Here is an 18,246-nt window from a genome sequence, read left to right as displayed (position 1 = left end):
GTCACTTCGTTTCTGCAAAACTGCTACTTATATGCTGTATATGGACTTACAGAGCTGCTAAGTGTGATGGCTAACTTTCAGTCCAGAAACTTACTCTTTTGCTTACTGGTGACTGGATGATAATCAGACTGGAGGCAAATGAGGGGATGCTGAAACAGTTGGGTGAGCTGTGGTTTTTGAGATGAAAATGCAAATGATGGAATTATGTTGAAGGTTAGTTTTCATTGGAAGCAGATAAAACAGTTGTTCGTATGATCCAAACTGAGTGTTTCTGTTGTAGATCATTGCCTAAGAATAAGGAAAGTAAAAGGGCTGCCCCACCAGGGAAGCTGACAGAAAAGCTGGCAGGATGGTGACTTCTTTTAGAGGAAAATGAATAAGGAAAGTGAAACAAGCTTAGTGGCAACAGTCAGGGTCAGCCTCAGTCTAGAGGCTGCTAGACAGGTCTGGAGTGACTGGTCATGTTCAAATTCAAGCCAGCAAGACACATCAGCAATCAGCATCAAGATGAGTTCTATGGCAAAGCACAGGCATACCTACAGCATAGCTCTGACACAGGGACCAAGATCTGAGCTTAGAGACACTTAAATACAGCTGCTGAGCCAAGGCACAGAAACTTTCCACAAGGTTGCTAATGATCTTTCTTGCACAGACTTCTGCAGCAAGTTCATCCCAGAAACACAGTGTCAAAGCTGGCCTTGCATGGACAGCCCAACCACTGTGAAGGTGAGAGCAGGTTACAGAGCTGGAGGGTGCTCTCACAGCCCTGAAACTCCGTTGATATAAACAAAGCAGCTGCTGTCTGTGGAATTCAGTCAGAGTTTCTGTCCGTTCCTTAAAATATCTTTTCCAGTCAAAAATAGAAGTGTTGGGACACAGAATTTTCTGCTGCCCGCCCAACGGAAGGCTTAAAATTGTTCGTAAGACCTTTCAAAAGACCTTTTTTTCTGCTCTCACTGATTTACAACATGGTTTTTCATTTTTCAGAAACTCTAACTGGTAGTTTTCAAGATTAATGCTTGAGAGAAGAAAAAGAATCTGTGGCCAAATTCTCAGCTTATTCAGAGAATGGCTTGTGAGCCTAATCATCTTACTGCGTTGTAGGGGAACGTTGTAGTTGTTGATCAGCAAAGTAACTCTGTGTGTTTTGCAAATCATATTGAAGTGTCTTTCAGGAGGAAAAGTTTGAAATGGTTTCCTTTGTAGTATTCCACTTCTACCACGAGATGGCCCACGTCAACCGGTAGTTCATTTGCCATTTCTTAATCAGGCATAATGGTGTATTGAAAGTCGTGTTGTATTAAATAATATACTTATTGGGGTGTCTACATATGCACCAGTATATTGAGCACGTGGGGGAAGACTGGAGTAGACAGAATAAGACAGGCACGACTGATTGGCAGAGCGGGAGAAGAAAAGAGGGTACAAGAGCAGAGTATTACCTGAGCTGAGATTAAATTGTAATTCCAGTGAATATTGAAAATTTTGAGCATTACATGGAGATGACTGGAATGAGGTTCCTATTTTCAGGTGATATTTCCTCCACTGCAGCTGCCAAATCTATCTTGGTTCTTTCTTTTCTATGAATAAGAAATGAACTCTTACAAACCATAAGAGTTTAAACAGAAATCTCTGAAAGCTTGAACTCAGAAAACATTTGCCTTGGAGGTAGGAAAGGCCACTATGGATTCCTTTAGGCAAAGAAGATATTATGGGGAAGAAGCATCCAGAATAGATGATCTAAATACAGTTTAAAAGAGTAAGATCCTAAACCACAAGTTGCTTTTTAGGAGAAGAAATATACCAAATAAAAATGCAACCAAAATAAACAAAATCCACAAAACACCATTTCTGAGCTAGCTGGCCGTGTGAAATTCCCCAGCAAGACCATGAATTGAAAGCTGAGAGGAACTGTCTGTGACTATTCCCATTTTAGTGCTAACTAGCTTGTTTCTGGGGCTAATTTTTAACTTTTCAATTCATAGAATCATAGAATGGCCTTGGTTGAAAAGGACCACAACGATCATTGAGTTTCAACTCCCTGCTATGTGCAGGGTCACCAACCACCAGACCAGGCTGCCCAGAGCCACATCCAGCCTGGCCTTGAATGCCTCCAGGGATGGGGCATCCACAACCTCCTTGGGCAACCTGTTCCAGTGCATCACCACCCTCTGTGTGAAAAACTTCCTCCTAATATCTAACCTAAACCTCCCCTGTTTCAGTTTGAAACCATTCCCTCTCGTAAACAGCCATTCCCCCTCCTGTTCATGTGCTCCCTTCAAGTACTGGAAGTCTGCAATGAGGTCTCTATGTGCCTTCTCTTTTCCAAGCTAAACAAACCCAGTTCCCTCAACCTTTCCTCACAGAGAGGTGCTCCTGTGATCATCTTAGTGGCCCTCCTCTGGATCCACTCCAAGAGCTCCATGTCCTTCCTGTACTGTGGGCCCCAGGCCTGGACGCAGTACTGCAGATGGCGCCTCACAAGAGCCAAGTAGAAGAGGAGTAAAGCCAAGGAGAGGGGGACAGTGCATCCTTAGTGCAGCCTTATTCATTGCCACAGACACCACTCAGAAAAGATATGGAAGGGTAGATTGTACCATGTTTCTCTGCAGTCTTTCATTAAAAAAAATTAATAGCATACTAGATATTTTTTTTTTTTCTTTGAACATTGATAAAAGTATGGGGACATTTTGAAAAAGCAAGTAAAATGGACATGAATGGGTTCATAGTTGTTTGTTATTCCAACATTACCATTTTATGTAGTGAGTCCTGGGGAGAGAGAAACAATGTGTAATTACACAGCTGAAATGACATACAATTGCATACTTGAGAATGTTTGTGTTTGAGGTGGGAGGATATACACAAAAAGTTCTCAGAGTTGCTTGCATCATGGCAATTAATTTGTTTAAATTTATCTGTGTTTTTTTTTTTTTCCTTCTGTGAATTATACTTGCTCGTATTTACTGGTGGTGCTATCAGAGAAGCAATGTGACTTGGCTAGCTTTCAAATCCCATTAAGGTTTCTAAATGTCTGTTCAGATTATTTTGGTTTGAGTGCTTACATGAAGACAGATTGACAGATACTGTGTAGTGATTGATTACCTTCCCTTGTTAGCCTTATGTCTTTCCCCAGGGCAGGTCTTTTTCACACAACAGTGCTTATTTGTAGGACGAATAGTGAAGAATATCCTACCCAGGGCCATCTGTTGATCAGGATACTATTCTAGGTTTCATCACTTCCTCATAATGTTTACAACAGTTTCATAATAGAGACGGTATGTTTTAAGAGCCAGCTTTCCCCATAAGTTCTTATATAACCAAAAATTTCAAAGAACCTTTCACCCAAGAAGTCCAAACCGTATGAAAAAAATATCACTACTTCAAAGAGCTCTTGAACAAGGCATTAGTTCCAATTTTAAGCTAAGAACTCACATCCCTTCTTTGTAATGCTCAGAAAACAGTGAAACTAACATCCCTTGCAAGTGAGCTTTCTGTAAATGAGAGAAGTTAACAAAACAAAAGGCTGAAATGAGTAAATTCTAGAAATTGTAGCTTTAGATCATCAAAGTAATTGGACAGAGTACTATTAATGTATGAATATGTACCTCCCAAGAACAGTAGAGGCTTCCAGGGATGGAGTCACCATCCCTGAATGTGTTTAAAAACCATCTGGATGTGGTGCTAAGGGACATGATTTAGTGGAGGGTTGTTAGAGTTAGGGTAGTATGGTTAGGCTGTAGTTGGACTCGATGATCTTTGAGATCTTTTCCAACTTGAGAGATTCCATGATTCTATGATCATCTTTATAGCACTCTCTGACTCTCTCTAGAATCTCCCTTGTCTTTCTTGAACTGGAGAGACCAGAACTGGGCACGGTACTCCGTGTGGCCTCACTGGGGCAGAGTAAAGGGGGAAGATTATCTCTCTACCTGCTGGCCGTGCTCTTTTTAATACACCCCAGGATATCACTGATTTCTTGGACACAAGGACACACTGCTGGCTCATGGCCAACCTGTTGACCATAAGGATACAGAAGTCTTTCTTTTCACAGTGGAGAAAGTACTCCAAACTTTTGTTTGTTTTGTTTTTTGTTTGGCCAGACACATTTTGGCCTTGGATGAAATTAGTCCTTTCAATACTTAGAGACCTCATTGCATTCAGACCTTTATTTAGAACAACATACAGCCTTCCAAACAAATCTAACTACAAAAGTGTAATCTGAAGAACCTCATTGTCTGCTTTGTTTTAAAATAAGGAATTTGTACTTATTCTTACTCACGCATTTTCAGTCTTCTCTTGCCCTCTTTTCGTTGTGCTTGCAAGCCTTCCCTAAGAAACCCACTCAGAATCAGCAGTTTCTTCTTCATTTTCCACATCCAGGGAGGCAAGTGAAATTAATGAATCTAGACTGATTTCCAACTGTTCTAGCTGAGAAAGAGGTGAAACTCGCACTGTGGTTGTACCGTGGCTTTTAGCCACACCTTAGGACAGCAAGTGGGGAATAATTAGGGTGCAAATGAAAATATATATATACTGATTTTCCTAATGACATGTGTGTGAACAGCGGGGCTTACTGGGAGTCCCAAAATGTCTCACTGAAGGCAGCCCAGGCTGGTTCATAAAATTCCCTTTTAGAAACTGCCCCTGCAAAGGCTCAGCGCAGGTGGTGTTGGTTACATGAGGGGGCCTTGCCTTGTCAGGTGTTCAGTGCACCTCAGCTATACGGTCAAAATCTGGACTGAATCATTATCAAATCCAGCAACGTTTTATTCTGCCATTTGTTTGCCCCTGTCAGTTTGACCACAGGATTATGTAGGTGAAAAATACAAATGACTACTATGTGGCAGATTGAGTTCGACAAATCTCACAAACCACACCTGATCTGTTACAACTCAGTCAAACAACCTAGCAGAGTTTCACCTTCCAAAATGCAGAGGAAGCCCAACAGTCTCATTTTCAACAGTGCCATGACAGTGAATGCAGATGGATGCGCAAACATGCCATATATTTATGTCATTCATTATGAACAATGTAAGGGGTTTAATGTGATATTCAGAAAGGTCATGAAGTTTCAGATAATGTTCTGTCTTCCTTAGTTTTCCACGGGAGAGAAATTTAATACCTATACAGCACAATGAAGAGATTTATATTCAGAAATATTATTTTGCTGTCCAAATGGATGGGATTTTTTTTCTCTGCTGCTGCTTGGACTTTCACAGTGTAGCAGTGCTTAATAGTGATTCGTCTGAGGCTTTTAGCACCCTACTGCTTTCTATTTCAATTTGCTGTCTTTTCCATGATCTATGAAGAGGTGAACAGCCAGGTTTGCAGTGGCAACTTCCCCATCCTCCTCTGCGTGGATTTCCCTCCTAGGAGCAGCCAAGCTTCCCTACTGCTGCCTTATGGCTGTTTGGCTAAAGAATGATGGTGGCGGTCACAATAAACCTCTCGGGCAGTTTTCCAGAGTACTCATCCCTGCAGTGACTTTGCTAACAAAGCTTGCAGAAATTTGTGTTCCTAATGAACCTACTTTCTGCTATGGATATCTCAAAGTAGACTTCTCCTGGCACCAGTTGCCCGCAGGTCGAAGAGGAAGAGCGTTTTTATACAATGCCATTACCATGAGGAAAAAAAAAAAAAAGAAAAAAAAAAGAATAAAACTTTATGGTTATATTCAGCACTTAGTTAAAAGATGGATGACCCTACATGGTAAATGAAGGGATAAATGGTCATTTTTCTTACAGACTGTGCTGCAGCCTTTAAATCAGCAAAAACATAATTTTTTAATTCTTCTAACACAGCTTCCTGATAAGCTTGCTGTGAATTCATTGCATGTTTTCAAACTCATGACTGTAGTACTGAAGAATATAATCCAAACAGATGGATGATTAATTACATGAGAAGTAATTAAAAAGAAACACGATTTCATGCTTTATAAAGTATCAGGATTTTTGGTAGTTGTCTTGTTCTCTGTGTCCTGTAGAACTTACCGATAAATTATAATACAGATACCAATACTTCAAACCAGTCAAGAAAAATTAAAGAGTTTCATTTATGCAATCTGAAATTAGTTTGGAGTACTAAAAAATTAAGACAATTAAAATTTGGGACATCTCAGCTGCCTGATTAAACATGCAACAAGATGTGTGACTGACACTCCTCTCCAATCTTCATTTATTTGTTAAATATTAAAAAACTCCTCAGATGTATATAAGCCATCTGCTGTTCTCACATTTATTGAACCTTGCTATAATATGCATCTGCAAAGCATTCTCATTTGATGCCATTAACTATGGAAATTTGCTCATGAAATTTTTCAGTAGAAAAACCTCATGTTTTCTAGACACTTCTGATTATGGCCCAATCTTCTTTTCTCTTTTGTCTGCAGCAGGTCTATTTTGATCATCACAGCTATGCTGCAGACTGCTTTGGTACTAAATAACCCTGACTGAGGCTCTGCGACCAGGATGGGTCCTTCTCACTGATGTTATTTTCTCAGTGCATTGCAGACATTTCCACCTGGAGATGGGGCCCTTGCACAGCCAATGGTCTACAGAGCCAGAGTTCTGGATGCTGAATGTCACTGTCCAGCATTGCCAGAGTAAGTGCAAGAGTGTGAAAGCATATGGAGAGTTTGAAAACAAAGATACAACCCTGTTTGCTGACTTGCAACCTAGGCAGCTCAGGGGAGGCTTCACTTCAGTAAGCATCCAGGCTGCACACTTTGACTGCATCCTCTGTCCTTGCCATCACACTCCCCAGTACCATGTCCCAGCCCATTTCCCTCCTGTAATGATAAGCAGAGCCAAAAACCTCTTCCCAGGCACAATTATAGTGGTAAGGAGATATGAGAGTATGACCAGCCTGGGCTGGCTTTGGCCAGACCTGCCACATGGCTGGTGCTGAGCTGCCTCTCTTCCCCTGATGGCATTTTCTTTTTTCCTGCTATGCCTTCCACCAGCTGGAAGTCATTGCGTAGTAACGAGTATGCTGGGATTTGCTAAGGCGACTGCTGTAATACAGCAAACATATGGAAATGAGAAGGAATACATCAGTGCCATCAGAGAAACTAGCCCTCAGGTCCTGGATGCAAGCAGAAGCAAGACATGGCAGTTGCAGTCAGTTAACATTATGAGTTACTTCAGAAATTTGACTTACCAGTTGACTTTTATTGTTAATTCAAACAAATACCTGCAGACTTCAGTCACTGGACTGCAAAATCTAAAGGTTATAGATATTTGCTGATGCTTTCTTCTCAGCCTGACAAATTAAGACAGGATGAAACCCCTATATTCTGTAGGTAGCTACCATTTGACCATCAGTGCTGATAATTCTACCAGAAAAACACTGTAAGAAAGCCAAACCCAAGTGGAATAGCACCTACACTACCAATTGAATGAAACCAATTCCATGGCCTCCCCAAGCTCCCTGCAAGAAAAAAATAGGAAGGAGGTACCATTCTGGCAGGCAAGGAAGTATTTCACTATGCCAGGCTTCATCACACAGTGGAAATCAGAACTCCATCAGAAGGAAGGTGGCAGCCAACCCTCTGCACAGGGCCTGCAAGTATGACCCAATGGGCCCTTCCTCAGTCAGCACTCTCAGTTACACTGGATGGACAGCCCTGCTGCCAAACAGGAGATTGAAATGTGCAGCTTCTCAGCTGTGAAGCATGCAGTCAATTTTCAGCTCAATAAAGGTATGACTTGGGCTGCTCTTTACCTTCACCAGCATTTCCCATCCACACTGTAGGAATGGCCAAAAACTGATGTGAGATAGACTGAGCTAGACGCATCTTAAGAGGTGAAAGAGTAGATGGGCAGCTATAGAAGCTGCTGGATGGAAAAGGACATCTGTGGAAACTGTCCAAGTGTCTCACTGGGTACAAGTGTATTTCATGCACTCGTATTTTCCCTGTATTTTTTCCTTTTGATCAACGAGCCTTGTACAGCTCTCCCTCCTCCTTGCTCCTCACAGGGACACAGCAGAGGAGCACAGTGATGTTAACATTGCTGTGTTATTGGTCACACAGCAGCCTCACTGTTTGGGTCCCAGTATTTGCATGGACATAGCACCACAGCCCACTGCCAATGAGGACGAGTCAACAAGAAAATGTAAGTTCAATGCATTTCACTTTATTTTCTGTCTCTTCTCTCCTAGTGATCCTTTAGTTTCCTATGCAGCACAGAATGAGAAGAAGGTAGAATGTTAAATAATGGAAGTTGCACCTTATTATTTAATATATAGAATGCAAACACTAAACCAAGAGGACTGTGATGCAGAGCATTGAGTGTACTGAAGGAACAGGCTACTGTCACTTCAGCAAGCACTAACTCAGCTATTTCTATGGCTGCAATCACTGGTAATCATCTTTATTACTGTCAGTGGGGCCAGTTCCAAAGACCGAGAGCTGTCTGCAGGGTTGTTGAAATAAGTGCATGCTACTCAGCATAAAACAGGCCGTGTCTGAGGTGTATGTGCCTAGCGACACTGGATTTAAGATTTACTGTATTAACAGCCTGTGTATTCACACCAAATAGCCTTAACCTGATAGCCTGATATCACTCACCACAAGTGATAGCTCATATTCCCCAAAAGATTACGAGATCGTTAGAAATATGGATCCTGAGTCCTCAGATGATGATCAAAATTGTGCCCAACAAGTGTAATTTCTGAATGGGGAGGAAGGACACATCCAAGAGTAGTGGCTGCAACCCTACACAAAGGGTCCCCAGCAAAAACAAGAGACTAACACAACAAAAAGTTTTTGGCGAGAGCAGTAGGACCTCATGGTGTGTCAACAGCAACATGGGTTATTGTGGCTCACTTACTTTTTAAATGAATACCAAAGTGGAGGCAAGGTGGGAAGACTTTCAGATTTCCTAGTTAAGTTTTTATGCATTTTTTTCAGTGATCAGTAGCACTTACAAAGAATATCACATTTCTCTTTTGTCTCTTAATGCATTCCTCAGAAGTGGCTTCATTACTGTTGTTTTTCATTTCTCTCTTTTCCCTTGTGGGAAAAGGAGACATAAGATAAAGCCCAGTATTGTAAATGACGACATGTTATTCTTAGTTCCTGAATTTAGGTATGCTTGACTAATTTATCCATAAGAAAATGAAAAAGATAACCCCATGCCCCGCAGTAATATGCTTTCATGTGTAACTCTTCATAACTGAAGTCCTTCAATCTGTCTATAAAGAACAGTCATTACAGTTGTGTTTGAAGAAAGTGGCACAATCTTTTATATATAATCTTCATATTTAATAAAGGACGAATACCTTCTCCTTTTATATAAAGGTGGTCAACATCACTATCAGACTGCAGACCATCATAACATACCTTGAAACACAGGCATCCAAAATGTATTTCTAACCTAAATATAAGTTAAAAATCCCTCTCTCTCCGTTAGTTTCCCACTAGTACTTCTGTTGGTTTTTGCTCCTTGCACAGCCCTTGAAGTTATTATTTTGACGACTGATGTCTTTATTCTAAATTGCTTCCACCCACCGAATATGGAGGGAAGAATTCTTACGTATTCTTCTCTGCTGTACTCTTCAAAATTCATGTATGTAAAGAGAAGAAAAAGTGTTCAAGAAAAGGCAAGGGAGACCTTATGGCCTGTGAGCCTTCAACCCACACTGAGCTCAATTGTAGCCAAAATTCAACACCTGTATTCACATACAAAGACACTCCCAGAGTTATGTCCATTCTGAAGGGATATGAATGGATATGAGACCTGGGATATTGCGAGCCTTCTGCTCCTGCCATGGGATCTGGTGGTGAGACTTTTGCATGCTCCAAGCACAGAAGCTTTGCAACATAGTGGTGACACCACAACCATGCCTGCCCCTATGAGAACTTAGTTGACATACCACCTATTCAGCGAGTTGTGGATAGCTGCCACTGTGGTCACACCATGCAGAAAATAAAATGCTCTAATTTTTTTTGTTTGAATGTTCCAGCACAGCTAATCCACAGGCTCCTAAAACTTGGGTGTATCCATCCATATTGATTACTGGGAATAAACTCTGGCCTGTGCTTTCTCCCACACCAGGCCAGCTGACTGGAGTATCAGCTGGCTGGATCACAGCCATGCAAAGGGGTCAATGTCAGTTACACAATAGTGTTGGTTTGACCAATACTGGTGCTTGGGGCCCAAAATTCTACCTAAGTTTATCCTACATGAGGTAACAAGGTTAAGGCAGCTGCCGCGTCTTTATATGTAAACAACACTGGGCAGACCTCAGTCGTTTCCTTATCAGATTGGCTTCAGAGAATTGGAAGCAAAGGGAGGAGACAGATGCCTGCACAGGTTTGCTTTGTAAACAAGGCTCAGGCTTGGGCCTCTGCTGACAACTTTCTCATTGCAATTATATAGCAATTCCCACCTGGAGTCAATGGAAATTGAATCTCAGAAGGTGACCTGGAAGCTAGTGGTATAGCTGTTTAACAAATATCATGTTTTGTACTCAGTGGATCCACTACATTAAAATAAGTCAAATACGAATAAAATATTGTTTCTGTGGATGAGTGCTACATAACTATTGCCATTCTCATTTAACAGAGGAATGTTGTAACAGGAGTTTAAACATGACAGTCCAGGTCTCAGAGTAGGACTCCGTGTCACAGCCACAAGTGCAGATTGAGCCATTAGGCTGAGGTCTCACTACCAAGCAGCGCTCTTCAGAAAAACCCAGAGCATTCTGTTTTCTTGAAGTTTCTGTTGCAAACACAGCACCCTTACTGTGCAATTTCCTAGCGTAAAGAGAGAAGGGCTGCATTTTCTACTTCGTTTCCAGTAAAGCTTGGACCTGAATTAACATCTGCATTAAATTACAGTAAGTTGCCACATCCACTGAGGAAGCTGGGTCTTCATTCTTCTGCAAGAGGACAAAGACGCATCTACACACTATTTATTTACTAACGTGTTGCTCCAGGCAAGTTTTCATCAGTCATTCTGAAAACCATTATAGAAGAGGTGAGTGCTAACAGAAGACAGCTTTTGGGTGGATATTTCAGCCAGTGCCAGGAAGTCATCTATATGCAATTTTGGAAGCAGAAACTCTGTTTGTTAAGGATCCCTCACATTCAACATTCTGAGTAATTGTATGCATAATTATCCATCATACAGAACAGAGTTGTAATAGTTCTACTGGATGGAAAGAAAGCATCTCAAAGGTAGGGAGCAATTACTGCAATGTTACCCATAGATGGATAAATTTATCCCAGAAATTTGAAGCAGAGGAAAAGCTATAAGATGTGTACTCTTCCATTTCCCTCCCAAATTGTGACTCCAACATCACATTTCTCTTTGTTTAAATAATCCCCAGAAAGAGCTTTAAGGGTGGTCAGATGTGTTTGCATTGCAAAGATAAAAACTGGCCTTTCTGCATTTTGTTTACCAATAACTATAAACAGATTCTTTTTTTCTTTTTTCTTTTTTTTTTTTTTCTGATGACTGTAACATTTTAATGTATTTGAACAGTAAGTAATCTTTTGGGAATATAAAATTTGGCAAGCTAAAAAAATGAAGACAATCTATAAATGCATCAATAATTTTGTACAGCTGATCACTGCTCCAAGTGCATTCACAGCAAAAAGGAGAAAGAACCCATCTGTAGGCTTTCTAGATATAAGAAAACCGATAGAATGAAAAACTATCTGGATCACATTGAATCAAAAGCAAGGCACACACCCTTTTTCTAACAGCTAAGAACAAAAGCTGGATTTCAAAGTGCAAAAGTTTCCTCATGTCGACATTCACTTTTGCAAGTTAACCTACTGGTCCCTTTATAAAAAAAAGAGATAAAACCAAGTAAGGTTTCTCTCTCCTTTGTCATGAAGGAAAAAGGAAGAATTATTGCAGCTATGCATAGTCATTTCTCGAGTGTCTTGGACTGGGTATCTGTTTTTTACTTTACTCGATCATAGAAAAGAGATTTACATTTTTGACACCTCATTTCCAGTTATCAGGGAGGAACATGCATGCCTGACTAATAAATGTTTTCATTTAAATATGTTTTTGGTCTATTTAGATTTCCTCAGGTATTCAGGAGTTGACCATTCTCTGAACAGCCTGAAGCTGAATTGGAAGATCACAAAAGAAGAAAGGAAAGATTTAGAAGTACATTTGTTTCATGTTTCTCAGGCTTGTTCCTGGATGGGATTGGAATACCCAAATATAGAAGTTGATTACCTGTCAGGTGACTGGGCTTCCAAATTTCTAAGTTCCTCATAAAAAAATCCATAAACCTAAGTGAAATGAATCTACTTCTACACATTCCTGAGTCCAACCGATGGCTTTTAACAAACAAATGATTTCAGTGTAGCTGACAGGCTGGGCACAATCTAACGGATTGTATGCTGCAGCCCCATCGATCCTCCTGGCTTTAAGTGCTGTTTCAATGTGTAATTCATTCCAATAAAAAAATATAATCCAGTTGTTACTGGTATATTATGAATTTCTGAACAAATTGTAAATCATCTTTTGGGCTTTTTTAGAGGTAAGGCTTTTAGGTCACTCTGAAATCCATGCCTGACATTTAAGTGTATATTGCCCACAACCAGTACTGGAATTTTGTGTTAGTTATTCAACTGTAAATGAATAATACTGCCTGTTACTGGTGTGACAGAAACAAAGAAATGATGCTTTTTGGAGATGATAACCATGTGTTTCCAGCTAACCTACCAAAAACAGGCAGACACGGGAATGTCTGAATTGTCTGAAAGGACAAGTTCTTTGGGGCACTAAGTCAGATCTGGGCTAAATGTTATGTTAGTAATATGTTTGCAATAAAACATATTCAACTCTTAAAAAGAGGCGTGTTTTATGGTGTTTTTGTCCTTACGTATAATATATAATTCAACAATTGCATATTAGCACTTTGTATTGATTGGTCCCAATGGGGCTTGTGATAATTCACTAATAATGTAGATGTGCTATTATTTTTTCTCTACTGCTTATTTTTGAAATACCAATCTTGAGCACGGTATTTCTACCGCTATCCATGAGGTGGCATGATGTGCACAGCAGAACAACAGTTAAATCATAACTTTTAATACTCCTTTGAATCCATAGTCCTTGGCATATTAAATTTTAATGATGAAAGACTGTAAAACCAGTCAAAGTTTTTGAAACCCTGTAGTATGATAAAAGCAATGATAAAGGTACCTGTTTGTGTGCATATGTGCTATGGGGATTTTCATTCTAGCAAATAGTCCTGGTGATGTTAAAAAAAAAAAAAAAAAAAAAAATTATTTTCCTCTTTTTTTTCCTACTTCAACTACCTAGTTTGTTTTTATCAAGTTCCCTTTTGTGAGACTGATTTATTTCTTTTCCCAGATCTCTCTTCCTTCTCTATTTTTGATTTTCTTTTCAGATTCTTGCAATAAGAAACAAGTTAAAATAGCCAGAGGTTTAATTTCTTACTGACTGGACAGAGTCTGGGGAATGTCTTTTAAATCAGATACTTTTCACACAACTGTTAATCATGCTTCTGAATCAAATATTTAACAAGATGAAATCTAAATTAGGATGGTAACATCTTTAAAAGAGCACATAAATATATTTATCTGTGATAAAGATAATATCTTTATGTGCTCTTGCACATGGGTTTGTCATCAAATGTGCATCATAAACTCATCTCTTGAACACAGCTTTACATATTTGCTTGCCTGAGAAGGCCAAATATTTTCTAATCCTAAATAAAATCTATAGAATCATAGAATCATGGAATCATAGAATTGCTCAAGTTGGAAAAGCTTTTCAAGATCATCGAGTCCAACACAACTTAACTATACTACTCTAACAACCCTCTGCTAAATCATGTCCCTGAGCACCACATCCAAATGGTTTTTAAACACATCCAGGGATTGTGACTCAACTGAGGAGCCTATTCCAGTGCTTAACAACCCTTTCTGTAAATACATTTTTCCTGATATCCAACCTAACCTTAGCCTGGTGCAACTCAAGGCCATTTCCCCTTGTCCTGTCACCTGTCACCAGTGAAAAGAGAGCACGCAAAGGCTTTTGGCAAATTTGGGAAAATCCTGGCATATCACAAATTAACAAATGGACTACATGCCAAGATCCTTTGTCCTCAGCTAACACAGTCTATCTCTCTCTGGTTCATCTTGTCGTGTCAGAGGAGGATACTTTACATAGTCAAATAACAAGAGTCCCCTTCCCAACCTAGAGAGTGAGGAGAAGTGTGGAAGAGTTGGGGTCAGAACAAAGGTGTAACATAATTCTCTGTTAGGGGAAGTAGGAGAAGTATGATTAGTGAGGGGGGGGAAACCAGTTGGTGGGCCCTGACCCCTAATGTCCAATGAAAACAGTGGTACCATTCAGAGAGAAACAGAAAAGATGATTATGATGAGGCAGGTCTGAGGCAGAGCTAGGAGATAGTGATTCAGATCACAGAATTATAGAATGGCTGGTGGTGGAAGAGGTCTGGCACAACCCTTGCCCAAACAGGGACAGCAGAACAGGGTGCCCAGTCCCACATACAGGAAGCTTTTGAAGATCTCAAAGAAGGAAACTACACAGCCTCTGGGCAGCCTGTGCTCCATCAACTGCACAGCACACAAGTGCTGCTGTTCAGAAAGTACCTCCTGTGTTGCAATTTGTGCCCATTGCCTCTTCTCCTGGCACTGGACACCATTGATCAAAGACTGGCTCTGTCCTCTTTGCACCATCCCCTTGGGTACTTACAGGCATTGATGAAATCCCCTTCACACCCCTCTAATACAGGCTAAGCAGTTCCAGTTCTCTCAGACTTTTCTCACAGGAAAGATGCTCCTGTTCCTTCATCATCTTCATGGTCCTTCACTGGACTCTCTCCAATAGCTCTGTCTCTCATACTGGGGAGCCCAGGGCTGGACTCAGCACTCCAGGAAGCAGTCAGGGTCAGCCAGGTCCCTGGCCAGGGAAAAGCACAGCACAGCTCAGGGCCTGGGTTTACATGCAGTTAAATGTAGCTCCCAGAAAAGACAGGGAGGAATTTGGTGGAGGTCCCAGGGCTGTTTCTCAGCAGGCTGTTGCAGGCCATATAGCCTAGAGCTGGGATCTGGCTGTGGCTGCCAGGACCAATTTCTCCTCCCTACGCTTTGGATTCCTGTGGGCTCCCTCCAGAGCTGCTAGCCAGGATGAGTCATAGGTGTGGGCAGGCGACAGTTTCTGTAGGAGAAATTTTGGTCTCCCAGAGGAATGCTGCCTACAGCAGTGTAGATACAACTGCTCGTGAAAGCTTCAGATCAAACAGACTTATTTTAATTGTACAGCCTTCGTAAACCAAAACACAAGTGTGAATATGTATGTGTAAGAGTGGTACAGAAGGATTGGTTGTCACACACCTGAGAATCTCTCTGCAACCTTTAAGCCAGACAGCTTTACTTGCAAAGAAGATACAACATACTGGTGTGTGGCTTATGAATATCAGACCAAGGTTATTTAAACAATGTTGTTGGCTTTCATCTGCCCCAGCACTTGGGTCTTTACACCTGCTTGTTGTTCTGTTTATGGCTACACAGATAAAGAGAGATAAATACACCCTAGTGACCTGTTATTGAACAATAAGGGACAATGCAGGTAGCAGATTTGTTTGCTCACATGTAGTACTGTTCTCATTCCAATTATGTGATGTGTTAGGAAATGCTGTAATCCCTCCTTGAATATGATGCTCTACTAATTGGGCAGATACACAATACCGTGGGAAAAAAAGAGTTTAGATTATTCTTGGAGTCACATTCAGTCAACTTGTAATTCAACCTCAGTGAGTCTGCTTGGCATGGACTCACCTGAGTATTTTGATAACATTTGCAATAAGGCTCGTGTGAAATAAATAGGAAAAAAAAAAAAAGTAAGTTTAAAGCTGTGATATTAGGTTCCAAGGGAATAAGCTGAACAAGGAGAATGATTTTTGCTTTCCCAGTGTTGTTTATGCATGGATGACATTTAGGGAGACTATCACCAGAGTCTGCTGCTGGTTTTGAAAGGCAATAGACCGTGCCATAGCAGCTATGCCACAATATTATCATATATGAGGCTGTGTAGCATTGCTGACCAGCAGACTTTTATGAAGAGACAGGAATAAAACCAGATGCTTAATTTGTTTAAAATCAAAGAAAAACATTTGAATTATGATTTGTATGAAAGAAATTGAAATTATGGCAAGAAACCATCATTTATCTGCTATTACCTATCAACCCGGGGAAAAAAAAGTACATCTTACACATAGATGCTGAAAACAAGCAGGACAAGCTAGATTTCTGTCCTCAGCTGCTAAGCAAGTATTTAGAGACCTGGAAAGCCTTGTGACCCATTACAGTGAAGCAAAAGGCTATTGGTACACAAAGGTGATCAGGGATGTTCTGGCATACTGCAAGCAGATCACCAGAATATAATACAAGCACAATTCTAAGGGGCAAATCCTGCAGCAGTGAACTTGATAGGAAATAGTAAAGATCTGAATTTCTTGATTATACACAAAATTTGTGATCTTCTTTTGGTGTAAATTAACTAATCTGTCAGGCTTTTCCCCAGTTATGCTTTAGAGATAGTTGGCTTCCTGAATAGAGAGGACAAAGAGCACTTCTTCACAGTTGTATGGATGAGAGCATCCTCCATCCGATATAGCTGCACCTCACTATTCCTCAAATGGTACCTAAGGAGACAGTGCTGCCACTCTGATGAAAAAACCATAGTTCTGGCCAGAAATGACATGGTATCATCACCATTTAGGGCACTAAAGAACCAGATTCTAACAAGACATTTAGCTCAGTGGGTAGGAGCTGAATTTATTTCAGAAAAACAAAACAAAACAAAAAAACAGCTTGCAGATGTGGAAGTTTTGGATGGAAGAAACATTTTACCAATTTGAAAAGAAACCTCTTCAGTGTACAAAAGAGCTCCTAAGTTGTAATTTGTTATAATTAAACTAGATGAGACTGATTCTACAAGGAGGCAGGCCAATTAGTTTGGGATGTCAATTTTTGTTTGCTGCTGTCAAAGGCTGTTAAAGGAACTTGATAGATTGCTGGGCTGGCTTTTTTAAAATCAGATAATCCCCACACAAAAGGCAGGCAGACAGCTGGGTGCACAGAGCAGTTGCCAGTATGAAAAAGTCCACACCAGCCATGTGGGGCATGGAGGTGATGGAAGTTTTGCTATGCTCGAGTTGACAACTGGATGGAGAGAGGAAACCGAAGACTCATACCTGAGAAGCTGCAAAGAACAACGAAAGCTTGCACTAAAAGCTGTCTAAAAGATGCCCCTATTAGTTTTGGGAAAATCTGCCACTCTTGGGGAAGGACTAAATCCTTTTGTGTGGCCCAAATGCATTGCCCCAGGGTTTTAATAATGAACAGTTATTTTTGTGACATGCTAACAAAGTCCCATACCTCTAGGTTCAAACTCTAATATTTTAACAATATATAGTGAATACCATCTTCTTAATGAAATTTGCTGCACTAATGAAAGAAAGCAGATGTTACATAAAACCAGGTAAAATTCCTGTGATTTTAACTGATACAGCTCTACTGGAAATCATCTAGAGTAGTTAATATCATATTCTATCACTATAAGGACCCTTTATCAAATACAGGCAATAAACTATTGTATTTTAGAGAGCAACTTAAGATCACGATTGATCTTCAAAAGATGTAATAAGTTCAGGTTTTTTTGAGTCAAAAATCTCCACGGATAGAAAAAGCTGTGGACAACAGCCCAACCATGTTGTCTCCTGCAACACCAGCAATTTTAATATATCATCGCTCTATCATATAATCACAGAATGGCTTGTATTGGAAGGGATATAAAAAATCAACCAGTTCCATCTCCCTGCAGTGGTCAAGGTTGACAGACAGTGGGTCAGACTGCCCAGGGTCCATCCAACCTGGCCTTGAGCAACTTAGGGGATGGGGCATCCACAATCACTATGGGCAACCTCTTCCAGAACTTTACCTTCCTCTGAATAAAGAATTTCAGCCTTACTTCTACATCAAATTTCTCCTCTTCTAGATTAAAGCCATTCCCCCTTGTCCTATCACTATCACATCATGTAAAAATTCAGTCTCCCTCCTGTTTATAAGCTCTTTTCACATAATGGAAGGCCACAATGAGGTCTCCCTGCAGTCTTCTCCAAGCTGAACAAGCCCAGGTCCCTCTGCCTTTCTTCAAAGGAGAAGTGCTCCAGCCCTCTGATAATCTTTATGGCTGTCCTCTAGACCCACTCCAACAGCTC

The 18,246-nt window shown here is 40.6% G+C and overlaps 1 long non-coding RNA gene across 2 annotated transcripts; it reads left to right on the top strand.

Annotated features, from left to right (window-relative positions):
• Positions 1-2,767: 2,767 nt before the first annotated feature.
• LOC128091397 (uncharacterized) lies at positions 2,768-12,821 on the top strand. 2 transcript variants are annotated; one of them, XR_008211388.1, is made up of 4 exons: positions 2,768-6,601; positions 7,978-8,114; positions 10,844-10,982; positions 12,040-12,821. It is a non-coding gene; the product is annotated as an uncharacterized LOC128091397 (long non-coding RNA). The 2 variants fall into 2 exon arrangements; XR_008211387.1 differs by lacking the exon at positions 12,040-12,821 and having other exon boundaries at positions 10,844-11,192.
• Positions 12,822-18,246: the final 5,425 nt, after the last annotated feature.

This window comes from Tympanuchus pallidicinctus, unplaced genomic scaffold (assembly GCF_026119805.1).
Source record: "Tympanuchus pallidicinctus isolate F22 unplaced genomic scaffold, pur_lepc_1.0 scaffold5, whole genome shotgun sequence".
NCBI classification, from domain to species: Eukaryota; Metazoa; Chordata; class Aves; order Galliformes; family Phasianidae; genus Tympanuchus; species Tympanuchus pallidicinctus.
This window is presented reverse-complemented; position numbering and strand designations above follow the sequence as displayed.